Consider the following 27,205-nt stretch of genomic DNA (forward strand, 5'->3'; position numbering starts at 1 on the left):
AGGCTGAGGCACAAGAATCGCTTGAACCCAGGAGGTGGAAGTTGCAGTGAGCCGAGATCATACTCTAGCCTGGGCGACGGAGTGAAACTCCATCTCAAAAAGATAAAGATAAAAATAAAAATTGCAACCCTCCCCAGCTGAGCATGGTAACTCATGCTTGTAATCCCAGCACTTTGGGAAGCCAAGGCAGGAGGATCTCTTAAGCCCGGAAGTCTAAGACCAGCCTGGGCAACATAGTAAGACCCCATCTCTACAAAAAACTGGGGGAAAAAAATTAGCTGGGCATGAAAGCATGCACCTATAGTCCCAATTACTCAGGAGGCTGAAGCCAGAGGATTGCTTGAGCCTAGCAGGTCGAGACTGCAGTGAGCTGTGATCGTAACTCTGCACTCCATCCTGGGCAAGAGGGCGAGACCCTGTCTCAAAAATAAATAACTGCGACCCTCCCCCACACAGCTGCTGCTTGGCTCGGGAAGGAGCTAACTCTCCCCACTGATCCCGGAACGTCCCGCTCTCCGTGGTTACGTGGGCTCAGAGACCATTGTTTGCACTGCGTCCTGGGATGGATTTACACAGGACCACGTGCCTTCTGCTCCCTCCCACTCCCGTCCGCGTTCCCTGTTTGTGGTTCTTATCATTCTGCTCGCCTGAGTCATTGGTCTCGCCGAAAACGAGCACAGTGGAGGTCACACCAGCTGCAGCCCAGCACGGACAGACAGACGACGGCAGCCAGACATCAGGGGCTCCTCGGCTTCCCTCTGCCTGACATGTATGCTGGTCCCACCGGGGTGGCGGGGTCCTGCAGGGGCGCTGGGCAGAGAGGGTGCCGCCCAGCCAGGCTGAGAACCCACCTGTGCCCTGTGCCCTGAGGCCCGCTCCTGGGCTGTTGGGGCCCCGTTTGCCCCCGCACCAGACATGACCTCTCCCGCAAGCTCTCACTTCCTCTCCGCAGCCCTGTGGCTGTCCTCGTTGCACGCTTGGCTGCCCTTGTCTACAGCACGACGCCCTGCCTGGGAAGGCCCCTGTTTGTCCAGGCACCCAGGGCTGGAGCCAGGCACAAGGCATCACTGCCTGGATGCCTGAGTCCAGTGGACGCTCCTGTGGGACCCATGTCCCTCAAACAGGCCCCTGCAGCTCAACACTCCAGCTGCCTCCCCCATCACCTCCTCACCTCACCCCAGGCCCACCCAGCCCCTGCGGCACCCACCAAGCTGCTCAGGCCACTCTGGAGGCCCTCACCTTCCACCCGCAGCCAGTGAGCCTGCAGACCCTCCCGATCCCGGACGCCTGAGCATCCCAAGCCCACGGTCTCCACATGACTCGAGCCACCCCTTCCCTGGCTGGGAGCCCTGAGGGTCCCTTCCTCCTGCCACAGGGGCTTCTACCTCTCCGCAGCGCAGACCCTCCCAGCTGAAGCCCTGAACCCTTCAGAATGGCCCAAGGGACCCTGTCCACCCTGCCGTCCCCCACCCTCTGCCCCTCAGGGCCTGGGGCAGCCAGGCTCTATGACCTTTCCAAGGGTTTGCTGGAAGGAGCCTGGGGTTGGGAGCCACCCCTGGAGGTGAACAGGCTCGTGGGCCATGACAGTCCCCTCGCTTCCTCCCTCACACAGAGGAGAGCAGCATCCACCGTGTCACCTGTGGGAGAGTTGCAGCCACTGGAAACGCAGGGCTCAGGGTGCCCAGCACACAGTGGGCCTGCAGGTGGGCACGGTCGGCCCCTCACAGACCAAGCGGCTGAGGCACTGCCTGTGCTTGTGGGGCGCTCAAGTCACACCCCAGTAAACAGTAGGGGAGGCAGCTGCCTCCACCCCACCACGCACCCACCCACCCTCATCCATTCAGGTTCTCACACACACGCCCATCACCGTCGGCCAGCGCCCCAGCTGGTTCCATGGCCCTCCCAGTTCCCTGAACAGCATCACCTCTCAGGCCTCTGTCCTGCCACTGGCCAGGTCACTCGGACTGTGGAGGGGAAGGTCTGACAGGCCCAAGCCCAGCCCTGTGTCCCTCTCTGGCTGCAGCCCCGCATGCCCGAGGGTGGCTGGAGGGGCCCGGTGCCTGCTGGGTGGGTGTCCTTTCTGGAGCTCTGCAAGTGAGTTGCCTTCTGAGTCCGTGCAGGTGGTTGGTGGGATCTGGTTTCTGTGGCTGTAGGACTGAAGTCCCTGTTCCCTGGCTGGCTGCCAGCCAGGGCCCAGCCTTAGCAAGTAGAGGCCTGTCTCTGTCCTTGCCCGTGGGCCCCTGTCTCGGAGCCAGCAGCGGCCTGTCCAGTCCTCACACTTGGAAACTCTCTGGCTTCCCATTCGTCCTGGTCTCTCTTCTGCTTCCAGCCAGAGAAAGTCCTCTGCTCTTACAGCTCATTGGACTAGACCAGACCCACTACCCATGTCTAGGATGATCTCCCTCCCTATTTTAAGGTTCGTAACCTTAATTACACCTGCAAATTTCCTTTTGTGTTGTAACATAACATCTTCCCAGCTACCAGGGATAAGGGCTGGGACATCTTTGGGGGCCACCTCGCCTTCCACCAGACCTGGTCTGCCCCCTCAGCTGCCCTCTGTACGGCCTTGTAACATCCTTTTCCAATAATCCGAGCAACTCAAGAGAAAAGACCCAAAGACAGTGACATCAGCAGTTCCCCCAGGAAAACCATCCAGCTGGTCCTCTTATGTGAGTCCCACACGGATGAACCCTGCACATGGCACAGGGTGTCTAAGCCACTGTTTGCTGCCCCTTTCTTAAATAGGAGTAGATGGCTGGGCACAGTGGCTCATGGCTGTGATCCCAGCACTTTGGGAGGCTGAGGTGGGCAGATCACTTGAGGTCAGGAGTTCAAGACCAGCCTGGCCAACATGGTGAAACCCTGTCTCCACTAAAAATGCGAAAAAATTAGCTAGGCGTGGTGGCACATCCCTGTAGTCCCAGCTACTCAGGAGGCTGAGGCAGGAGAATTGCTTGAACCTGGGAGGTGGAGGTTGCAGTGAGCCGAGATCTCACCACTGCACTCTAGCCTGGGCAACAGCAAGACTCTGTCTCAAAAATAAATCAATTAATTAAAAAGAAGGCCATGGAGGGAAACAAGTTCCCAAGACCTCTTGGAACTGTGCCGTGGGCAAAAACACACACACACACACACACACACACACATATATATATATATATATATATATATATATTTTTTTTTTTTTTTTTTTTTTTTTTTTTTGAGACAGAGTCTCTGTCTCCCAGGCTGGAATGCAATGGCACGATCTCGGCTCACCGCAATCTCTGCCTCCCAGGTTCAAGCGATTCTTCTGTCTCAGCCTCCTGAGTAGCTGGAATTACAGGCGTCCACCACCACAACTGGCTAATTTTTGTATTTTTAGTAGAGACGGGGTTTCTCCATGTTGGCCAGGCTGGTCTCAATCTGCTGACCTTGTGATCCGCCTGCCTCAGCCTCCCAAAGTGCTGGAATTGCAGGCATGGGCTACCGCACCCAGTCCCCATTATATATATTTTTTAAAAAAAGAAGTCTTGGAGGGTGGGCGTGAGCAAAACGAGGGGCAGCCACATAGAGGAAGTTGGGGCCCAGGCAGCAGGAGCCAACTGAGAGGAGAGAGTGGGTGCCAGATGACAGAGGCCAGGGCACCATGCCACAGGGGATGGTCAGGAGGCTCCGGGAGGAAACTGTTCTGATGTGTCTGAACACGTGGAGAGGCGGCTTACACAGCAGAAGGAGAGTGCAGAGGTGAAGTCACAGCCCCAGGAAGAAGCTGGGCCACAGGCGGCCTGGGAACCAGATGACCTCCAGAGAAAACGAGGAACCGCAGGCTGCTGCACGGCTCAGCGTGAGCTGCACCCACATAGTAACATAGACACTGAAAGTCTGTCTCACCAAAATTATTTTGGGGGTGGGGACAGTTGGGGGGTTCTTGTGTGAGAGGGAATTAAATCCTTCACCTCCAGGGTGGAGAATCAGGAAACATTGTCCAACACTGAGAAGCTGAGAAGTGTCCAGCTAAGCACAGTGTAATTATTTTGGGTAGAGATGAGGTCTTGCTGTGTTGCCCACGGTGGTCTCCAACTCCTGGGCTCAAGAGATCCTCCTGCCTCAGCCCCCTAAAGTACTGGGATGATAGACATGAGCCCCCATGTCCAGCCTAAGTACGTTATTTTTTATTTATTTATTTTTATTTGTTTATTTATTTTTGAGATGGAGTCTTGCTCTGTCACCCAGGCTGGAGTGCAGTGGCTCGATCTCAGCCCACTGCAAACTCTGCATCCTGGATTCAAGCTATTCTCATGCCTCAGCCTCCCAAGTTGCTGGGATTACAGGTGTGTGCCAACACACCCAGCTAATTTTTGTATTTTTGGTAGAGATGGGGTTTCACCATGTTGGCCAGGCTGGTCTCGAAATCCTGACCACCGCGCCTGGTATTTTTTATTTATTTTTTGAGATGGAGTCGCACTCTGTTGCCCAGGCTGGAGTGCAGTGGTGCCATCTCAGCTCACTGCAACCTCTGCCTCCCTGGCTGAAGCGATACTCCCACCTCAGCCTCCCAAGTAGCTGGAATGACAAGCATTCCCCCCTGCGTCTGGCTAATTTTTGTATTTTTAGTAGAGACGGGGTTTCACCATGTTGGCCAGGCTGGTCTCGAACTCCTGACCTCAAGTGATCCACGCACCTAGGTCTCCCAAAGTGCTGGGATGACAGGTGTGAGTCACCATGCGTGGCCTCCTAAGCACATTATTTAAGGATAAAAAGGGAGACATGAAAAGACTGACCTGAAACATAAACGCTGGGAAAATAAACACAAGGGCATGGGAGCCTTGTGGATGCACAATGGGCAGAGAGGGGTGGGGACTGTTTTTATAACAGATGCATAAACCACTTGCGTCCTCAAGTCACACGCATGGGTCATTGGTTGACAGAGAGAATGGGGTGGGAAGAGACCTCACACAAGAGTCCCACTGGGAGGGGCTGGGCCTTGTAGGGGACACAGGGAAGGATCCCTGGGCTCCACCTGGGGTGTGGGCAGGGTGAGGGAGCCCCTCCCTCCAGGGGGGAAGGGAGGAAATTCCACCGCAGGGACGCAGGAGCCAGAGCCAGAGAACAGCAAGCCCACTCCTGGTACAGTGGGAATTCAGGGGTGGAGAGGAGTGACGGCGGCGGAGCCAGAGCCAGAGAACAGCAAGCCCACTCCTGGTACAGTGGGAATTCAGGGGTGGAGAGGAGTGACGGCGGCAGGGCCAGTGCTATCTCTCTGCTGACTGGGACCCCCCACGCCCAGCTGTCGGTCCCACGGATATGCCACCTTCCGCGGCACACTGCTTCTTTTTTTTTTTTTTTTTTTTTTTTTTTTTTTTTGAGACGGAGTCTGCTCTGTCACCCAGGCTGGAGTGCAGTGGCGCGATCTCGGCTCACTGCAAGCTCCGCCTCCCGGGTTCACGCCATTCTCCTGCCTCAGCCTCCCGAGTAGCTGGGACTACAGGCGCCTGCCACCGTGCCCGGCTAATTTTTTGTATTTTTTTTTAGTAGAGACGAGGTTTCACCGTGTTAGCCAGGATGGTCTCGATTTCCTGACCTCGTGATCCGCCCGTCTCGGCCTCCCAAAGTGCTGGGATTACAGGCGTGAGCCACCGCGCCCGGCCATGGCACACTGCTTCAAGACTGGATCATTGCTTATCTTCCTGTGGATGACAGGAAGAAAGATGAAGGCATGAGAGAGATGGCACTTTATAAGGGGTCAGAGAAGGGCCTCTCTGATGAGGCAACATTGGGGCAGAGACTCAGGACCTGAGGCACGTGGATAAAGGGGCTCCCAGCTATTAAGGAGCCAGCTCGCGGTCACACAAGGATGACCTCCTTGCCCACCCAGGTTCTGCCTTGACCAATCCAGAAGCCATGAGGCCTCTGTGCGACTCCCTGCTCTTCTCCCAGACTGGGGGCTGGGACATGGGCTCGGGCCATGGGCCACTGTTTCTTGGAGTCTCCAACCAGAACTGAGCTCTTCAGGGGACCTGGATGATGCACTGTTTGGGTGGTTGTGTTTGGGGTGTGATGCAGCCACCCTGGAAAGCCCCAGCCTGTCAGCTCTGATCCGCTTCCCTGGGGTTCACCTCCCACCTCCGTGTCAGAACCTCTTCCTGCCCTTTCCTGAGGACTGGGGGGATCTGAGTGCCTCCCTCCGTGTTTCATGAACTGAAACTGAAGCTGGAGAAGATAGGGCTTATCTGGGGTCAAAAGGAGCCCAGGTCCCTGGCTTTTGTGGGGAAACTTGTTCTGGGGGCTGAGTCAGCCTGGCCAGGTTATATGGGCGTCGGAGATGAAGTGCAGGAGAGGAGTTTGGGGTCATCCCATGAGTGATCAGAGGCCCCGGGGGCCTTGGGTGGGAGCATCAGAGAGTGGGAGGTGCCAGAGCCTTTCTCTGTCTTCAGAAGGAGGATGAGTGAGGAGATGCGAGGGGAAGAGGAGACTGAACAGAGAAAGAAATTCAAGAGGAGAGCTCTGGAGAGAGAGGCAGCTGCCGATGGAGGAGCTGGCCCATGGGACAGTGGGTGGGTGAGTGGAACACGGTCCTCCCCACATCTGTCCACAAAACCTTCCAAAAAGTCCCATCTCTTTGCAGAGTAGGTAATAAGAGCAGCTCCCAGACACCCCTATGTATTTACCAAGCTTTACAGAGCACCAGCCATCACTGGTCCAGTCCATCCTCACAGCTGCTCCATGGGACAGGTACATTATTCCCTGCTTTCATAAATGGGGAAACCGAGGCACAGGGAGGTGCCTAAGGTCAAGCACTGGAAGGTGGCGGAGCTGGGAGCAGGCAGAGTGACTCAGGGCCCACTCCCACCTCCCCACCTGCCCTGGGTCTCTGGGGTGTAGGGAGTGAGTCCTGCAGCCAGGTGTGGGGGTGGGGGGCGGGGTCCACCCCAGCGAGGCTGGCCGGGCCCGGGTGACAGGGTTGATGGGGTTTTTCAGCTCATGGGCAGTACCCAACTGCATCGTGGATTGAATCAGGCCCTGGGCTCTGAGCCAACACAAACTCTTCCAGTGACTGCCAATGAGGTGGCAACGGAGCCCACGTGACCCTGAGGGCCTGGCACGCTCTCCATTGCCCAGGGAAGCCAGCCCCAGCCTGCAGGGCCACCTCCAGACGAGACACCGCTGGAGACGATGGGTGGCATTCTCAGGGCCTCTTTGTGGAGAAAAATAGGAAACTATGATTATAAAATTAGGCATAAAAGTGAATATTAAGAGTAAATAGGGCCGGGCACGGTGGCTCACGCCTGTAATCTCAACACTTTGGGAGGCCGAGACGGGCAGATCACCCGAGGTCGGAAGTATCAGACCAGACTGGACAACATAGCGAAACCCTCTGTCTACTAAAAATACAAAAATTAGCCGAGTGTGGTGGCCGCCGCCTGTAATCCCAGCTACTCAGGAGGCAGGAGAATCGCTTGAATCCAGGAGGCAGAGGTTGCAGTGAGCCAAGATCGTGACTCTAGCCTGGGCGACAGAGTGAGACTCCGTCACAAAAAAAAAAAAAAAAAGAAGAAGAAAAAGAGTAAATAGGCCACGCACAGTGGCTCACAACTGTAATCCCAGCACTTTGGGAATCTGAGGTGGGAGGATTACTTGAGCCCAGGAGTTCAAGACCAGCCTGGGCCACAGTGTGAGACCCCATCTCTATTTTTAAAAAAGTAAATAAATCACAACAAACTGCAAAAATGTAAAAAGCCAATAAGCAGCATAAGCATAATATCCAATAAATTAACAGAATATTTATCTTAGAGAACTGCCTGATGCACCCCTGAAGTACGTTGTGTTTGTCTGTTTTTTTGAGACAGAGTATCGGTCTGTCACCCAGGCTGGAGTACAGTGGTGTGATCTTGGCTCACTGCAACCTCTACCTCCCAGGTTCAAGCAATTCTTCTGCCTCAGCCTCCCAAGTAGCTAGCCGCCACCACGCCCAGCTAATTTTTGTATTTTTAGTAGAGACAGGATTTCACCACGTTGGTCAGGCTGGTCTCAAACTCCTGACCTCACGTGATCCACCCGCCTCGGCCTCCCAAAGTGCTGGGATTACAGGTGTGAGCCATCGCGCTCAGCCAGTACTTTCTACTTTATGTTTCTCCCCTAAATACTCTCTGATCATCTTTTGAAAAGACAACAAGTTTTGTAATATCATTTTCCACTGAGAGAATAGAGCAATAATTCAGCCTTTCCACTAGTGTGGTTGACTAAAAATTGTTATTGGTCCAAAGGTAGCAAGTTATCTCAATCGATTCTTCACAGTCAGTTACAGATCCAGCTCCTTCCTCTGTCTTACTACTGCACTTGACTAGTCTTAAAAACACAACAAAAGAAAAATGGCTGGGCACGGTGGCTCATGCCTAGAATCCTAGTACTTTGGGAGGCCAAGATGGGTGGATCATTTGAGGTCAAGAGTTCAAGACCAGCTTGACCAACATGGTGAAACCCTGTCTCTAATAAAAATACAAAAAAATTAGTTAAGCGTGGTGGCACATGCCTGTAATCCCAGCTACTTGGGAGGCTGAGGCCGGAGTATCACTTGAACCCAGGAGGTGGAGGTTGCAGTGAGCCAAGAGCACACCACTGCACCCCAGCCTGGGTCACAGAGCAAGGCTCTGTCTCAAAAAAAGAAAAAAGAAAAAAGAAAGAAAAGAAAACTATCATTATTGTTTTTTAAACATTGCATCAGTATTTTCTTCTTGTTTTTTTTTTTTTTTTAACAGAGAAAGGGTCTCACTATGTTGCCCAGCCTGGTTTCAAACTCCTGGGTTCAAGCAATCCTCCTGCCTCGGCCTCCTAAAAGTGTTGGGATTACAGGCATGAGCCACTGCACCCGGCCATTGTATCAGTATTTTATCCCTCCCTCCCTTTCTCCCTTCCTTCCTTCCTCCCTTCCTTTTTCTCAGTCTCTCCCTGTTGCCCAGGCTGGAGTGCAATGGTGCGATCTCGGCTCACTGCAACCTCCACCTTCCAGGTTCAAGCCATTCTCCTGCCTCAGCCTCCTGAGTAGCTGGGATTATAGGTGCATGCCACAATGCCTGGCTAATTTTCATATTTTTAGCAGAGACAAGATTTTGCCATGTTGGCCAGGCTAGTCTCGAACTCCTGACCTCAGGTGATCCTCCTGCCTCAGCCCCCCAAAGTGCTGGGATTACAGGCTTGAGGCACCTGGCCAAGATGGTGAAACCTTGTCTCTACTAAAAATACCAAAAAATTAGCCGAGCGTGGTGGCACGCACCTGTAATCCCAGCTACTCAGGAGGCTGAGGCACAAGAATCCCTTGAACTTTGGAGGCGGAGGCTGCAGTGAGCTGAGACTGCACCACTTCACTCCAGCCTGGGTGACAGAGAGAGACTCCAAGACTCCATCTCAGACAAAAAAATAATAATAAAATAAGGAAGCCCGGGGGGTTGGCGTCTATGGGGACTCAAAGTCACGAAGTCCCTATCCCTGGGGCCCATTGCCCGGCAGCCCCCGCAAGGGCCACACCAGTGTCAGGAGAGTCACTGGGATTCACGGACTTCTGTCAGACCAGAGAAACTTCTGCACCAAGCCCCACAGCGTGACTAGGGGAGGACCGGGCCGGGCAGGAGGTGGCTGGGGGAGCAGCTGAGGGAGCAGCTGGGAGAGCAGCCTCTCCAGGAAACTGTGGAGGCCCAGCAGCCTCCCCACTCCTCAGCTTCCCTTGCTGATGATGCTAACACAAGAAAAGAAAGTGAGAGGCCAGGCATGGTGGCTCACGCCTGTAATCCCAGCACTCTGGGAGGCCGAGGCGGGTGGATCAAGAGGTCAGGAGATCGAGACCATCCTGGCTAACACAGTGAAACCCCGCCTCTACTAAAAATACAAAAAATTAGCCAGGCGCCGTAGTCCCAGCTACTCAGGAGGCTGAGGCAGGAGAATGGCTTGAACCCGGGAAGCAGAGCTTGCAGTGAGCCAAGATCGCGCCAGGCACTCTAGCCTGGATGACAGAGCAAAACTCTGTCTCAAAAAAAAAAAAAAAAGTGAGAGGCAGTCAGCTGTCCCTGAGGACAAAACTGCATTATCCGGGTGTGGCTGAGGTGGCCTTGGGTGGCACTGAGCAGGTTTAGGCCTAGAGACTGGTCCCCACCCATCAACATCTCAGAGACAGCTGGACCAGTGTTTGAGGCCGCGCACCTGCATCCTTTCCCACAGAGAGGGTTTGGCCACAGCGGGCCACCCAGGAGCCACCTGGCGAGCCATCACAGGCCCCGGCTTTCAGAAGATTCATTCAGAGGCAGAAATAGCCTGGAGGTCTGAGGTGAGGGCACCACCCTTTTCCATTCATGATGAGGCAGGGCATTCCCTAAGACGCCTCCTCCCATCGGAAACAAAATCCTCGGCAAAAACACCAACTTTCTCACCTTTCAGGAACCAGGAGGTTGGCCCGAATGAGGGCCCAGGTAGCCACGATGTGGGGTCCAAGACATGAGTGGGACTGACTCCAACTGCATTTGACCCCAACAGAAGTAAACACCTCAGCCCCAGGGGTGCGGGCAGTCCCCTCTGGCCATGGGCCTTCCCCAGCCAGGCCCAGCCAAAAGCTACGGCCCTAGACATTGGGAGCAGGGCTGGGCCTCAGATCAGAGAAGGTCCCAGTGTCCCCAGGAGCACTGCACAGCCCCTCTGGGTGAGGCCTCCCAAATTCCCCCAGTGTTGGGTGTCAGGGGAATAGAGACCCCCAGGTACGTACCTGTTTGTAGAAAAACAAATGACCACTTCTGGGGGATTCTGGACTTGGTTTTGTGGGGGGGGGGGGTTGTTGTTTTTTTGTTTTTTGTTTTTTTTTTTTTTTTGAGTCAGAGTCTCGCTCTGTTGCCCAGGCTGGAGTGCAGTGGTGCGATCTCGGCTCACTGCCACCTCCACCTCCCGGGTTCAAGCGATTCTCCTGCCTCAGCTTCCCGAGTAGCTGGGATTATAGGCGCCTGCCACCATGCCTGGCTAATTTTTTTATTTTTAGTAGAGACGGGGTTTCACCGTGCTGACCAGGCATGGATCACAGGCATGAGCCACTGCGCCCGGCCCATGGTTTTGTAGTTTTGTGAAGCTAAATTCCTCCACATTGAAAGAGGAGACAATTTTAACATGAATTTGGAGGGTAAGAAAAAAACTTAAACATTTTTGGCCAGGTGAGATGGCTCACGCCTCTAATCCCAGCACTTTGGGAGGCCAAGGCCGGTGGATCACTTGAGGTCAGGAGTTCAAGACCAGCCTGGCCAACATGGTGAAACCCCATCTCTACTAAAAATACAAAAATTAGCTGGGCATGATGGCTTGTGCCTGTAATCCCAGCTACTCAGGAGGCTATGGTAGGAGAATCACTTGAACCCAGGAGGCAGAGGTTGCAGGGAGCTGAGATCATGCCACTGCACCCCAGCCTGGGTGACAGAGTCACAAAAAAGAAATTTTTTTTTTTGGAAAAAAAGAGGAGACATTGAACCCTGGCACGGTGGCTCACGCCAGTAATCCCAACACTTTGGAAGGCTTAGGTAGGAGGACCTCTTGAGGCCATGAGTTTGAGACCAGTGGTCTGGTGTGGATGAGGGGGTGGAGCAGGGGATCTTAGAGTAAGTAAGAAAAGAAGAAATTGGGGCCGGGCGCAGTGGCTCACATCTGTAATCCCAGCATTTTGGGAGGCCGAGGCAGGTGGATCACCTGAGGTTGAGAGTTTGAGACCAGCCTGACCAACATGGAGAAACCCCGTCTCTAATAAAAATACAAAACTAGCCAGGCGTGGTGACGCATGCCTATGATCCCAGTTACTTGGGAGGCTGAGGCGGGAGAATCACTTGTACCTGGGAGGTGGAGGTTGCGGTGAGCTGAGATTGTGCCATTGCACTCCAGCCTGCGCAAGAAGAGCGAAACTCTGTCTCAAAAAAAAAAAAGAAAGAAAAGAAAAGAGAAAAGAAGAAATTGGAGACTCACCAAAGCTTTTGACGTGTTTTGTTTTGTCTATGGGAGTGGGAAGGAAGATGGGAGAAATGCTGAGGGCAGCCTCCAGGTGGGCAGGGGGGCAGACGCTGCCATGAGGGTCCTGCTAGACTCCATGCCGCTGCACAGGGAAACTGTCACCGAGGGTGGGCAGGCATGCAGCCTTGGAGACCGCCCGAAGCAGCACCGCTAACACCCACGGCACCTGCTCCCCACCTCCTGGCTTCTTCCTCTTCCACTCTAGATGGCTTTCTAGCAGGGGAGCAGGGATGCTGATCCTTCCAGCTCCCTCTGCCTGAGCCTCTGAGCGCTGACTTGAGGTCAACTAAAATCCCAGGAAAGGATTCTTGATTGGCACTGGTCAGGGCCTGCCCCCTGACCAATTAAGAGTGGCCAAGCGGTGATATCGCATAACAATGGTTGCTCCTGGGGGTGTCCCACAGTTGGGGAGCAGTTTGGGGAGGGGTGGGGAGGGTTCAGGACAGGCAGAATAGCAGAGGGAGGGGCGCACTGCCCAAGGGACTTTGCATCTCTGCACCCTGCAAAGTATATTTATCCTCAACTCACAGATGAGGAGGCCGTGGCCAGAGAGGGTCTGTGATGACAGCTGCTGAATGGAGAAGTCATGGGTGCCAGTTCCCGAACTCACCTCCTGCAGCACTGCCTGGCCTTGGATCCTGTCTCTTCTAGGTGCTCACGTTTTCTTGCAAGATTTTTTTTTTTTGAGACAGACTTTCATTCTTGTCGCCCAGGCTGGAGTGTAATGATGGGATCTTGGCTCACTGCAACCTCCACCTCCCGGGTTCAAGTGATTCTCCTGCCTTAGCCTCCCAAGTAGCTGGGATTACAGGTGCCTGCCACCACGCCCGGCTAATTTTTTGTATTTTTAGTAGAGATGGTTTCGCCATGTCGGCCAGGCTGGTCTCAAACTCCTGACCTCAGGTGATCCTCCTGCCTTGGCCTCCCAAAGTGCTGGGATTACAGGCGTGAGCCACTGCACCTGGCCTGTCCTTGCCAGATCTTAAGGCCTTGAAGGCAGAAACCACGCCGGATCTTTTCTCCCATCCCCAGAGCTCATTTCTCCAGGCTGGATCTGGGTAGTCCCTGGCTGCTACCAAGGGGTCCTCCGCGGAGTCTGCAGTGATGGAGAAGGAGCCACAAACCCATTTGTCACCTAAATTTCCCAAACGTGCAATGTCAGAGTGGTCCTGTTGATTCACAGAAATCTCTCCATGTTCTTTTATTTTTTGTTTTTGTTTTTAGAGACATATCTCACTCTGTCACCCAGGCTAGAGGGCAGGGGTATGATAATGTCTCACTGCAGCCTTGAACTCCTGGGCTCAAGTAATCCTCCCAACTCAGCCTTCAGAGTAGCTGTGACTATAGGCGTGCATCATCACACCTGACTTTTTAGATTTTTTTTTTTTTTTTGTAGAGACAGGGTCTCATTATGTTGCCCAGGCTGGTCTCAATCTCCTGGTTTCAAGTGATCCTCCCACCTCCCAAAGTGCTGGAATTACAGGGGTGAGCCCGACTTAGCCCCATGTTCTTAACAATCCTTACATCCTCAGGGGCTGAGCCTGAGCCCCAGCACTGCGCCAGCCGGCTCACCTTGGCTGCGGTGTTTGCATCTGATTTGCCGGTTAAAGTCTCCATATGTTAAATTTGCATTTCCCTTGTTATTACGGTATTAGGTTTTATTCCCAAGACTCAGAGCTAGAATACATGGCTCAAAGTGATTCACGGAGGCATGTAGGAGTCATGTGGATCCCACCACGTGGAACGATCTTGTAAACATAAACAAGGGGCAGGGGAGCCATGCAAATGCAGAGAGGGTCCCGTGCCAGCTAATCCGCAGGTGCAACTGGAAAGAGCAAGCAGGCAGGACAGCCAGGAGCCTGACTGGACAGGCAGGACAGCAGGGACTGACCGGCCCCCACCTAACCCCAGCTCCTGGCAGTGGCTGTGATGCAGCCGTGAGTGCAGAAGAGGCCAGGAGCTCTTTTTTTTTTTTTCTTTTCGGACAGAGTCTCGCTCTGTCGCCCAGGCTGGAGTGCAATGGCGCGATCTTGGCTCACTGCAACCTCTGCCTCCTGGGTTCAAGTGATTCTCTTGCCTCAGCCTCCTGAGTAGCTGGGATTACAGGCATGTGACACCATGCCCGGGTAATTTTTGTATTTTTAGTAGAGACGCGGTTTCACCATGTTGGTCAGGCTGGTCTCGAACTCCTGACCTCATAATCCGCCTGCGTTGGCCTCCCTAAGTGCTGGGATTACAGGAGTGAGCCACCGCGCCCGGCCAGGAGCTCTTTTTCGAAGTGGGCACTTTGTCTTCTCTAAATCCATAGGGTTTGTTTTTTTTTTTCCAGAGCAAGCAAAAAATAATTATTTGCAGCAGAAAACGGATTAATTTTTACACTAAAGGCAGAGGTGTCCAAATTATAGAGACACCATTCAATGTCCCCTTCCCTCTGGCAAGAAAAGAGAAACAGGTCACACTGTGCTGAGAAGGCAGGAAAACATGCTTGTTGTGACTGAATTATGTCCCTCCAGATCCACTGGCTGAAACCCTAACTCCCAGTACCTCAGAATGGGACTGTATTTGGAGAGAGGGTAAAGGGGTATTTAAGTTCAAATAAGGTCATATGGGTGGGTATTTAAGTTTTTTTTAAAAAGCCATGCTATCCTTATGAGAAGAGATTAGGCTGGGCGTGGTGGCTTATGCCTGTAATCCCAGCACTTTGAGAGGCCAAGGCAGGCAGATCACTTGAGCCAGGACCACATCATGGGCAGCCTCCTGAGGAAACATCACCAGCTTCTGAGGCCAGGTTTTACCCAAACACCCAGAAGGGTCCCGTCTTAGCCCATTTGGGCAGGTGTGACAAATACCCCAGGACCAGGAGGCTTCTAAACAACAGACACTTCGTTCTCAAAGTTCTAGAGGCCGGAAAGTCCCGAAGTCAAGGCACTGGCAGATTCTGTGTCCCGTTCAGAATTAGTCATTCTATTTATTTATTTATTTTTAGGCCAGGCGCGGTGGCTCACGCCTGTAATCCCAGCACTTTGGGAGGCCAAGGTGGGCAGATCGCTTGAGCCCAGGAGTTCAAGACTAGTCTGAGTAACATAGTAAGACCTCATCTCCACGAAAAATCAAAAAAATTAGCCAGGCATGGTGGCATGTGCCTGTAGTCCCAGCTACTTGGAAGGCTGAGGTGGGAAGATCACCTGAGCCCGGGAGGTTGAGGCTGCAGTGAGCCATGATTGCAACACTGCACTCTAGCCAGGGCAACAGAGGGAGACCCTGTCTCAAAAAAATATGTAAAGAAAGGCCAGGCGCGGTGGCTCACGCCTGTAATCCCAGCGCTTTGGGTGGCCGAGGTGGGTGGATCACTTGAGGTCAGGAGTTCGAGACCAGTCTGGTCAACATGGTGAAACCTTGTCTCTACTAAAAATACAAAAAATTAGCTGGGCGCAGTGGCATGTGCTTGTAATCCTAGCTGCTGGGGAGGCTGAGGCAGGAGAATCACTTGAACCCAGGAGGCAGAGGTTGCAGGGAGCCGAGATTGCGCCACTGCACTCCAGTCTGTGAGACAGACTGAGATCCTGTCTTTAAAAAAAAAAAAAAATGTAAAGAAAAAAAAACCCCGAAAAATCCCCTGTCAGTCCAGAACCCCCGAGCCATGCATCATGGGGCTGTGGCTGATTTTTAATCTGCTGGTCTTGTGCGTTTGCAGAGGGACTTTGCCAGAACTGGAGTAATTTGGTGAAGGCCAAAGCTGAGTGGACACAGACAGCTTGTCCTGGGTCCTGGGAGGGTGGCAGGAGGAAGCCGCAGGTTCCCAGAACCACAGCCCTCACAGCTGGAGGGGGATTCGGAGAGACCCCCTCCCTGCACAGCCCCTAGTAACCACTGTGTCACCCCAAGCCTGGGAGGGAAAGATGATTACTCTTCCTAGTTTACAGATGAGGAAACTGAGGCTCTGAACGGCCCACGGTCTCGCAAAGAATGAGCAGCTGAAAGATGCTAACCAGGCCTGTTGGAGTCCACAGCTTCGTCTGCCTCTCGGGACAGGTGCTGCCACTGAACGAGGTGGCTGAGCTGATCCGGGGTGCCCTCTCCCCAATACCCCTTTCCCATGGGTCCCTCGCATGCCAGGAAGCTCCCTTTCCAGAGCCAGCCTTTGGAGTCAGGCAAAGCATCTGCCCAGGTCACTTCCTGGGGACTTGCCTTAGCTGACCCCCCAGCTGGACAGCAGGGAGGGGGCTTGGGAAATGTCGAGGAGGAGGACCATGGGGTTGGGGGAGTCTTCATGGCCTCCACCCCTCTCCTCACTTCCCCTTCCAGCCTGGCCCTGGCCTTTCCGCCCCTCCTTCTGCTCCCCATGGGCACCCAGGGACAGATGTGGCCTGTTAGTGCTATCCAAGAGCTGTGGGGGATGCCTGTCACCTGGGTCCATGACTCAAGGGACAATTCAAAGTCCTCTCTCAGCTCCGAAAAGGCTGACCCCACCCTGGGCAGCACGGTCCTTTGTCCCGCTTTCCTGGGGGAACCACTTGTAAGTTGATTTGGGAACTCGTCCTAGCTCCAGATTGTTTTGCTTTATTTCAAATAACAAGTGAAGGAAGTTTGAACGGGGGCGTGGGAGGAAGTCAGAGGCAATCCAGGGGCAGCGGCCCTGCAGGGCGGCCCCCCACCCTGAGGTCTCCCACAGACTGGCTAGGTTTCAGAGCCATCTGAGGACATGGCTGGGACAGGCCCCCACCCCACGTCACCTGGCCTTGCACTGTGTTTCAGCGTCTGGGGTGGGGGTGTTCCGTGGGCAGATACGAAGTCTCAGCGTTTCCTAACAGGAAATGCGGGGCGTGGAGGCCTCCTTCGGGTCCCAGTCCACTGGAGTTAAGAAGAAGGGCTTGGGGCCAGGCGCAGTGGTTCATGCTTGTAATCCCAGCACTCCAGGAGGCCAAGGTGGGCAGATCATTTGCAGTCAGGAGTTCAAGACCAGCCTGATCAACATGGTGAAACCATGTCTCTACTAAAATTACAAAAAAAATTAGCCGGGCATGGCCAGGCGCGGTGGTTCATGCCTGTGATACCAGCACTTTGGGAGGCAGAGGCAGGAGGATCACGAGGTCAGGAGTTCAAGACCAGCACGACCAACATGGTGAAACCCCATCTCTGCTAAAAATACAAAAATTAGCAGGGTGTAGCCGGGCACAGTGGCTCACGCCTGTAATCCCAGCACTTTGGGAAGCCAAGGCAGGTGGATCACTTGAGGTCGGGGTTCGAGACCAGCCTGGCCAACATGGTGAAACCCCGACTCTACTAAAAAATACAAAATAGCTGGCATGGTGGTGTGCGCTGTAATCCAGCTACTCAGGAGGCTGGGCAGGAGATCATGACACGGGAGGTGGGGTGCAGTGAGCCAATCATGCCACTGCACTCCAGCCTGGTGACAGAGTGAGACTCCATCACACAAACACATACACACACACACACACACACACACACACACACACAATTAGCCAAGCATGGTGGCAGGCACCTGTAATCCCAGCTACTCAGGAGGCTGAGGCAGGAGAATTGCTTGAACCCAGGAGGCGGAGCTTGCAGTGAGCCGAGATTGTGCCACTGCACTCCAGCCTGGGCAACAGAGCGAGACTCTGTCTCAAAAGAAAAAAAAAAAAAAAAGAAGAAGAATGGCTTGGCCCTTGGCTTCCACATAGAGCCTTGGGGTCCCAGCGCCCTGCTTCCCAGTCCTACCCTAGACCCCGAGGCCTGCAGCCCCACTGCCTCCAGGGCCACGCGGCCCAGGCCCCAAGTCATCACCTATGAATGGAGATAGCACCCCGCCCACCTGGCCACACAGGGAGAGGGCAAAACGACCCGGTCATCATGCTCCCCAGTGTCGCCTTCCTGGCTTCCCCTCCCAGAGACTCTTCCACTCATTGAACGAACACAGAGGCCTTGGTCTTGGCAGGGAGCCAGTCCCTGTGGGTGGGCAGCACCGACAGCCATCACTGGGAGTGGCATGGGAGGAGGGCACAGGGGTCGCTGAGCAGAGTGGCAAGGGGCCAGCTCTCTGGGCAACTGGCTGAAGTCAGCAGTCATTGGCCATGGGCCTACACCCTCGAGAAGCCTGGCCGGGTCTGTGCCCACCCTCTGATGGGGGCAATCGGGCACCAGAAGAGACCACCCCAGTCAGACAGACACACTGGGACACACTCTTCTTCCCAAAGAGAAACGACAAGCTGTCTCGAGAGAAGGACTGGATGCGACACTGGCAGGAACAAGGATGGGGCAGGAACACGGGCCGGATGTTCACCATTGGCCCTTGCCTGAGGCCACCTCTACATGGGGGACCCAAACGTGATAACCACGGTGAAGGCTTGGGGTCACCCTTGAGCTGTACAAGAAGATCCTGTTTCATCTTAAGAACAACTCGGCCAAGGCCGGGTGCGGTGGCTCACGCCTGTAATCCAGCACTTTGGGAGGCCAGGGGCAGATCACCTGAGTCAGGAGTTCGAGACCAGCCTGGCCAACATGGTGAAACCCTGCCTCTACTAAAATACGAAAATTAGCTGGGCGTGGTGGTGTGCACCTGTAATCCCAGCTACTCGGGAGGATGAGGCAGGAGAATCGCTTGAACCTGGGAGGCAGAGGTTGCAGTGAGCCGAGTTTGTGCCACTGCACTCTAGCCTGAGTGACAGAGCGAGACTCCATCAAAAAAAAAAAAACAAAAAACCAACTCTATGAGGCCCACACTGTAAGGAAGCACAGAAGTAGCAAAGGCTTTGCTGAATATCGGGAACCTAACCTGGGCAACAAGCTCAGGCATGCCTGGGAAGAAGCTGTGCCCAACAATGATGCTTTTTTTTTTTTTTTTGAAAGGCATGTGCCACCCTGCCTGGCTAATTTTGTATTTTTAATAGAGACCGGGATTCTCCATGTTGGCCAGGCTAGTCTCGAACTCCTAACCTCAGGTGATCCACCCGCCTCGGCCTCCCAAAATGCTGGTATTACAGGTGTGAGCCACCGTGCCCGGCCAGTGATGCTTACTTTTTCTGCCAATGGTGAGGCTGGGAACACAGGGACCATAGGAGTGAGAGCAGCCAGCCTGAGGACAGAGAGTAGTGCAGGGGCACCCCACCTGGCATGGGGGGTTAAGAGCCAGCCACCGGGCCTACATGGCTGGGGAGGGTGGATCCGTAGCTGCCAGGAGAGGGTGGTGCCACTGGGGAAGCCACAGAATGTCCTCTTCGAGTCCCTCAGCCTGCATCCTGCAGGCTGCAAAACGCAGTCGCCTGGAGTGGCCGGTGCCGACTGGGATAATGACCAAGCGCTTCTCATTGCTGGGGGGCATCTCTCTTTCCCATCCCAACAAAGAGGCCAGGCCTTCCGCTTGCTTGTCTCTGGGAAAGCAGACAGAGCGGGCAACCAGATCACAGCCTCCCTGGCCAGCACCCACACACCCTGGGGTGGCAGAAACTGGGTCTCCCTGAGAGGACTAGGCTGGGGCAAGCAGGAGGGCAGTGGGTTAGAGGCAGGTGCAGGTGGAGGGGAGGGGTTGGCAGCCTCCCCACCTAAGCCTGGGAAGGGATGAGGCCCCTCCTAGCCTCAGATGGCAGGACCCTGGGAAGGTGGCTGCAGGGGAGCCCAGGACAGCCAAACCCTGGAGACAGGGGTCCCAGGGAAACTCCTTATAAATTGTATAAAGTTAATCAGGGGCTGGGTGCAGTGGCTCATACCTGTCATCCCAGCACTTTGGGAGGCTGAGGCAGGCAAATCACTTGAGGTTAGGAGTTTGAGACCAGCCTAGTCAACATGGCGAAACCCTGTCTCTACTGAAAACACAAAAATTAGCTGGGTGTGGTGATGGGCGCCTGTAATTGCAGCTACTCAGGAAGCTGAGGAAGGAGAATTGCTTCAACCGAGAGGCGGAGGTTGCAGTGAGCTGAGATTGCGCCACTGCACTCCAGCCTGGGCGACAAGAACAAGACTCCATCTCAAAAAAAAAAAAAAAAGTAATCAGGGAAGAGGAGGGAAAACGGAAACAAGCCAAGCTTGCAAGCTACTCAGCACAGCTGTGAGAGCAGCCTGCTCTCTGACCAGCTGCCTCACAGCCATGCAGTGCCTGTGGCCTCAGAATCACACAGACCCTGTCGCAGGATGCTAACACCCCTTTTTTTTTTTTTTTTTTGAGACGGAGTCTCGCTCTGTCGCCCAGGCTAGAGTGCAGTGGCGCAATCTCGGCTCACTGCAAGCTCCGCCTCCCGGGTTCACGCCATTCTCCTGCCTCAGCCTCTCCGAGTAGCTGGGACTACAGGCGCCCGCCACCGCGCCCGGCTAATTTTTTGTATTTTTAGTAGAGACGGGGTTTCACCGTGGTCTCGATCTCCTGACCTCGTGATCCGCCCGCCTCGGCCTCCCAAAGTGCTGGGATTACAAGCGTGAGCCACCGCGCCCGGCTCTAACACCCCTTAACTGCTCTGTAGACAGCCACTTGTACATCATGAAACGTTCACTTTTGCATTTGAGATATTCTTTCAGGTCCTGCATCCGGATGAAACTACTGACGCCACCTAGTCTGAAAGATCCCACAAAGAACTGACTCACAAAAAAAAAAAAAAAAAAGCCATTTCCACATCCTGACGAATTCATCTCCCTGCCTCCACCAATCAATGACTCCAGTTTTCCAACCCCTTGACTTCTTTATAGGATCCCCGTAAAAGCCCCAGCCCGGAACTCCTCTGGAGGTGGATTTGAGGGTCTCCTCCCAATTCCTTGATCTGTGCTCTGCAATCATTAAACCCTTTCTTTGCTGCAAACCCTGCTGTCTCAGTGTCCTGGTCTGCTACTGAGCAATGGGCATGCAAACATGTCGGTCCTATGACACCAGCCTTAGCCAAACCCTAGGCCCAGGAGAGTCACACCCTAGAGGTCTAGACAAGAAGAGTGTCAGCAGGGACCATTTTGCATTGTAGACTACAGGCCCAGCTAATTTTTGTACTGTTAGTAGAGATGGGGTTTCACCATGTTGGCCAGGCTGGTCTCTGGTCTCAAACCCCTGACCTCAGGTGACCCGCCTGTCTTAGCCTCCCAAAGTGCTGGGGTTACAGGCCCGGAAGTTCCTTTTAATGAATATAATAAATTCTTTACATCTTGTTTTTTGGAAAATGCTATATTTCAGCTTTGTTCTTAAAAGACTGGTTTCCTTGGTACACATTACAAATTAATAGTTATTTTCTCTTCACATTTTGGAAATATTATTCCACTGTCTTCCAGCTTCCATTGTCATTGGAAGCCTCCCTATTGTCCTCTAGGTTTGGTGGTTTAAAAAAAAAAAATTGGCCAGGCACAGTGGCTCACGCCTGTAATCCCAGCACTTTGGGTGGCCAAAGTGGGTAGATCGCGAGGTCAGGAGTTTGAGACCAGCCTGGCCAACATGGTGAAACCTGTCTACTAAAAAACACAAAAATTAGCCGGGCATGGTGGCAGGTGCCTGTAATCCCAGCTACTCAGGAAGCTGAGGCAGGAGAATTCCTTGAACCTGGGAGGCGGAGGTTGCAGTGAAACGAGATCACGCCACTGCACTCTAGCCTGGGCGACAGAGCAAGACTCCATCTCAAGACTCCAGCTGCGGTGGCTCATGCCTGTAATGCCAACACTTTGGGAGGCCAAGGCTGGCAGATTGCTTGAGTTCAGGAATTCAAGACCAGCCGGGGCAACATGGTGAAACCCCCTTATCAGCGGCGGAGGTTCTTGGCATCTTGAACAAAGAACTGGACAAAATGCACAAACAAAGGAAGGAAGGAATAAAGGAATTTATTGAGAATGAAAATACACTCTGCAGTGTGGAAGCTGGCCTGAGCATAGGGGCTCAAGGGCCCTGTTACAGAACTTTTGGGAATTTAAATACCCTCTAGAGGATTCCATTGGTTAGTTAGGGTATGCCCTATGTAAATGAAGAGGATGAAGTAAAGTTACAAGGTTATTTACATGGCCTATGCCCTGTGGAGAGGATATTTCCTGTCATAGCTGAAGTGTGAATTGGCCTTATGTGCCCTGCCTCCGGACCCTATTTTCCTGCCTCACTGTCTCCACTAAAAGTACAAAAGAATTAGCCAAGTGTGGTGGCACGTGCCTGTAGTCCCAGCTACCGGGGAGGCTGAAGTGGGAGGATTGCTTGAGCCCGGGAGGCAGAGGCTGCAGTAAGTGGAAATCACGCCATTGTACACCAGCCTGGGCTACAGAGCCTGTTTAAAAAAAACGTGGGGTTTCACCATGTTGGCCAGGCTGATCTCAAACTCCTGACCTCAGGCGATCCTCCTGCCTCAGCCTCCCAAAGTGCTGGTATTACAGACGTGAGCCACCACACCCGGCCATTAGCTCTTTATTTGCTGCCTCTCCTCCGTCAGCTCCTGGGACTCAAGATTAGACTCTGTGTATGTCCCCTGGTGGGTGGTGGGCAGGTCTAGACAAACCTGCCCCCAAAGTCTGAGGAAGCTAAGAGGCTGAAAAAAGAGGCTGACAAATCTGGTTTCTCAGAAAACATTTAAGAGGGCCTTATGAACAGAAGCCATGGTCTGTATGTAAGGCAGCGAGACAAGAGGTAGATCCCCACACTCTCACTCCCAGACCCAGGGCTTATATAGCCTGGGAAAGGGTGAGTCAGAGGGACGAGCAGGCCACTTAAAGTATGATAACGTTAAGGCTGTTTGACCTTAGGGCAGGATTTACAGTAAGTGTGTGCTCTCACACAAGGAACAATAGAGAAACTGGAAATCTTTTTGTTTTTGAGTCGAAGTCTCACTTTGCCGCCCCGGCTGGAGTGCAGTGACACGATCTCGGCTCACTGCAACCTCTGCCACCCGGTTTCAAGGGATTCTCCTGCCTCAGCCTCCTGAGTAGCAGGCACAGCCCACCACGCTCGGCTTATTTTTGTATTTTTAGTAGAGACGGGGTTTCACCATGTTGCCCAGGATGGTGTCCAACTCCTGACCTCAGGTGATCCACCCGCCTTGGCCTCCCAGATTAAAGGTTCTCGTATCGGTTCGAACCCCGAGAGCGCGCCAACAGACAACATGAGGCAACGTGGAGCAACGCGCTGTTTTAATGAACGATTGCGTGCAGGCGGGCTGAGGCCTAAAATGGCGTCAGCACCAAATGAAGATGGAGCAGCGGTTTTACAGTCTCCTGTAAACAGGAAGTGTCCCAGTCTGACGTGACTGCTACATAGTACCCGGACGGCCTCCCTCTCGATCTTCAGCGAGTATGTGTCTTCCGGCCAGGGTAGGTGTTTTCCTCCGGGCTCTCTTCCTACTTCTGCCATGCTGCTGGCGCAAGTAGCCTCGCGCCTTGGGACTGGGCCTGAGAAGGGAGGAGTTACCCATCCCTTCAAGCTTTCAGGCCCCAGGGAGAATCACCAAAGTGCTGGGATTACAGGGGTGAGCCACCGCGCCCGGCCAAACTGGAAATCTTAGAGGCCTCCCAGAGCTGGGATTATTCAGAAGTCAACATGGCAGATTAGCGCCCAAGATGGAGATGCTTTGACAGCCTCGATCTCCCCAGCTCAAGTGATCCTCCCACTGGGACTACAGGCATGCACCACCGTGCCCGTCTAATTTTTTATTTTATTTTAAATTTTTATTTATTTATCTTTTTTGAGATGGAGTCTTGCTCTGTTGCCCAGGCTGGAGTGCAGCGGCGCAATCTCGGCTCACTGCAACCTCCGCCTCCCAGGTTCAAGCAATTCTCCTGCCTCAGCCTCCGGAGTAGCTGGGACTACAGGTGCATGCTGCCACTCCTGGCTAATTTTTTGTATTTTAATAGAGACGGGGTTTCACCATGTTGGTCAGGATGGTCTTGATCTCCTGACCTCGTGATCCGCCCGCCTTGGCCTCCCAAAGTGCTGGGATTACAGGCATGAGTCACTGCGCCTGGCCTTTATTTTTTAATTTTTTTAGAGACAAAGTCTCACTATGTTGCTCAGGCTGGTCTCAAACTTCTGGCCTCAAGTGATCCTCCCGCCCGGCCTCCCAAAGTGCAAGGATAACAGGCATCAGCCAGGGCGCCCAGCCTCTGTGTCTCTTTATTGCTATTAATATTTCGTCCTCTTTCCTTCTCCACGTCCTCCCCGCCACTTCCTGGCTTCCCTCTCACGCTCCAGGCCTTGCCAGGGCCCCACCCGGCCTCCAGGGATGTTCCAAGGCCCAGCCTGCCAGGCTGAAGTGAGTGTTCTCTGGGTTCAGCTGAGATCAGCTGGAATCTCCCCCAAAGCAAATTTCCTAGGTAACTTTAGGGCAAACAGAGGCCAAACAATGGAAAGAATAGAGGCCCGCAGAGGGAGAGGCCAAAGGGGCCGCCATGAGCTGTCCCCGGGGCTGGGCCTGGGCTCTGCTCCAAATGCCTGCCCTCCTCCCCAGCAGAGCCTTCCTGCCTCAGGCTCTGAAGATTCAAGCACTAGGGGGCCCCCAGAGGCTCTTTCTCCCCACCCCCACACACTACTGATCCCCTGGTGGGGAAGGTGAGAGGGCGCAGGTTGGGGACAGGGCTGGAACCCCCCTAAGCCACAGACAAAACTGAAGAATGAAATGTCTGTCCTCTGGAGGTAGGAGTTGGAACCCATGACAGAGGGTGCTCAGGCCCCCAGCCCAGTCCAAGTCCAGTTTGAATGTCCCCTGCCCCAGCCCTCACAGCTTTTCAATCTCCTGCCACCCAGGATGGCCACTGCTGGGCCTGCAGGGTCCTCCCAGGACCCTAGGAGAGAGAGGATGTTCTGATCCACATAGCACTTTGCTACCCAGGACATGCAGGAGCCCCTACCCAAAGGGCAAGGGCAGCAGACCCAGGTGGACCAATCCGAGTCCAGATCGGGGATTTTGCTACCTTGTACCCAGCTGATTGGCTCAAGGAGAACCAATCAGAACCCAGAGTTGGGATTTTGCGAACAAAATGCAGAAGAGAACTTTGTCTTCCCAGTCCCACGGAGAGCCAGTCTGTCAAGAACAGAGATGAGGAGTGGACAGGAAGGGAGTGGTGGGAGCATTGGAGCACTAGGCTTGGGGAGTTCCTGCTTGTCCCACTATTCGGTTTGGAATCTTCCCAATTCCACAAGCCAGTGAATCCTCTTTGTGGCTGAGTGAATGTGAAGTGGATTTCTGAAATTTGCAACTAAGAGAATCCTGATTAATTCAGTGTTCAAGGATATTTACACCTGGAAACAAAACAAACAGCAAAAACCTGGGCCCCATCACCCTGGGCTCCAAGCCATGCGAGCTTCTCAGGAGAGTGGTCTACACCTGCTATCTCTCCTTCCGAGGTCTGATCTCTCCATGCTGCCCACGGAAACCGCCCCCACCACTACCCCCACAAGGAGGCCAAAGACCTATGAGTCCCTGAGCCTGAGGGACACACTCAGCTATCGTCTTCCTAAAACCTGCCAGGGCCTGATGCTGCCGGATACTTTCCTCTCCCTCAAGACTCTGTCCTGGCCTCTCACCCCTTCTCTTCCTCTCCTCCTCTGGGGGCCTCACAGGCCAATCACAGCCACCTAAATCCTTGTCACTGGCCCAGCCCTCTGCCTGGAGGTTGTTCAAGGCACCTTAGTACGACATGTCAAAATCAAACTCATCATGTTTCCCTGCATGGCTGCTCCTGCCCCCCGGCCTTTGTACAAAATGTTCCCTCTGCCCGGTGTGCACCCTCCACCCTGATCCACTATGAACCAATTGCCTTTCCAGCTTCCGGACTCCCTGGCCTCAGCCCACCCCCTGCAAAGCTTATTGCTCAAGCTGGAAGAGCCAGGTAGGGGGAGGGTCTGAGTTGTGACATCCCCACTGAAGGAAATCAAAATATCACACCCCAAAATATGACTCCCTGCTATAATGAGCATTTGAATTAAAAACCCTTAGGCCGGGCGCCGTGGCTCACGCCTGTAATCTCACCACTTTGGGAGGCTGAGGCAGGTGGATCAACTGAGGTCAAGAGTTCGAGACCAGCCTGACCAAGATGGTGAAACCCCCGTCTCTACTAAAAATACAAAAATTAGCTGAGTGGCCAGGCGTGGTGGCTCACGCCTGTAATACCAGCACTTTGGGAGGCCGAGGCGGGCAGATCACGAGGTCAGGAGATCAAGACCATCCTGGCTAACATGGTGAAACCCTGTCTCTACTAAAAAATTACAAAAAAATTAGCTGGGCGTGGTGGTGGGCGCCTGTAGTCCCAGCTACTCGGGAGGCTGAGGCAGGAGAATCACTTGAACCCCGGAGGTGGAGGTTGCAGTGAGCTGAGATCATACCATTGCACTCCAACCTGGCAACAAAAGTGAAACTCCGTCTCAAAAAAATAAAAATAAAAATAATGGCCGAGCGAGGTGGCTCACACCTGTAATCCCAGCTCTTTGGGAGGCTGAGGCAGGCGGATCACAAGGTCAGGAGATCGAGACCATCCTGGCTAATATGGTGAAACCCTGTCTCTACTAAAAATGCAAAAAATTATCCGGGTGAGGTGACAGGCACCTGTAGTCACAGCTACTCGGGGGGCTGAGGCGGAAGAATGGCGTGAATCCGGGAGGCGGAGCTTGCAGTGAGCCGAGATCATGCCACCGCACTCCAGACTGGGCGATAGAGCGAGACTCGAAATAAATAAATAAATAAATAAATAAATAAATAAATAAATAAATAAAATTAACAACCCTGGGAGATCGGCAATGCAGGCAGAGACTTCCCCCGGGCCCCGCCCCGTCTACCTAAAGATGGGACTCACCCGCCAAGAACAGCTGTTCTTTTTGTCATGCGCATCCCTGTTAAGAGACCACGAAACAAACAGGCTTTTGTGTGAGCACCAAGGTTGTTTATTTCATATTTCACCTGGGTGCAGGCGGGCTGAGTCCGAAAAGAAAGTCAGCAAAGGGTGGTGGATTATCATTAGTTCTTACAGGTTTTGGGATAGACGGTGGAGTTAGGAGCAATGTTTTGCGGGCAGGGGGTGGATCTCACAAAGTACATTCTCAAGAGTGGGGAGAATTACAAAGAACCTTCTTAAGGGTGGGGAGATTACAAAGAACCTTCTTAAGGGTGGAGAGATTACAAAGAACCTTCTTAAGGGTGGAGAGATTACAAAGAACCTTCTTAAGGGTGTGGAGATTACAAAGTACATTGATCAGTTAGAGTGGAGCAGAAACCACAATGGTGGAATGTCAGCAGTTAAGGCTATTTTCACTTCTTTTGTGAATCTTCAG

This window comes from Nomascus leucogenys, chromosome 7b (genome assembly GCF_006542625.1).
Source record: "Nomascus leucogenys isolate Asia chromosome 7b, Asia_NLE_v1, whole genome shotgun sequence".
Classification (NCBI taxonomy): Eukaryota; Metazoa; Chordata; class Mammalia; order Primates; family Hylobatidae; genus Nomascus; species Nomascus leucogenys.